This window comes from Penaeus monodon, chromosome 30 (assembly GCF_015228065.2).
Source record: "Penaeus monodon isolate SGIC_2016 chromosome 30, NSTDA_Pmon_1, whole genome shotgun sequence".
NCBI lineage: Eukaryota > Metazoa > Arthropoda > Malacostraca > Decapoda > Penaeidae > Penaeus > Penaeus monodon.
Window position 1 is genome coordinate 17182352 of NC_051415.1, and position 564 is coordinate 17182915.

At 33.2% G+C, this 564-nt stretch overlaps 1 protein-coding gene across 1 annotated transcript in view; it reads left to right on the forward strand.

Annotated features, from left to right (window-relative positions):
• Positions 1–564, forward strand: part of LOC119592567 — a gene marked incomplete in the record, with an annotated part of 22150 nt that overhangs the window by 7126 nt on the left and 14460 nt on the right.

Here is a 564-nt window from a genome sequence, read left to right on the forward strand (position 1 = left end):
CGGTCAAATGTTGAAGAAAGAGGTGATTGGAAGAATATAGAAAATGGAAGCATATGCCCATATATCCAATCAGTTTAGAGACGCCGTGAGAACATTTTAGCTGCTTCATATTCTATAAAGTAACAAGTGTGATACTGGATAAATGAATTGGGTTTTCGCAGCAGGTCTGAATGAATATTTGCCACCTTAAGAAAAGGTTTTAAAAACTAAAAAGGCTGAGAAGTCCCACAGAATCAACAAAATCAACGTTTTTTTCAGGAGAAAAAATAATTGACGAGGAAATAATCGAAACGTAGACGTATAAATAAAATCACATATCACCAGAATTGCAGAAATGAATCATTATAAAATTATAACCCGAGATGACAATGATAAAATACAAACTCTGCAAGCCATTCTAAATAAACCGTAAATAGGTTAGTGCTTGGAAGGAGCAACAACGAAAATATAAAATATTTATAAGGCTACAAAAGTAAGTCTAACTGCTCATAGCGACTAGTTTCTCCTTTGGAAACTGACTGATTTACTCATTAACTCATGTATACTAATACTAATGTATACGCA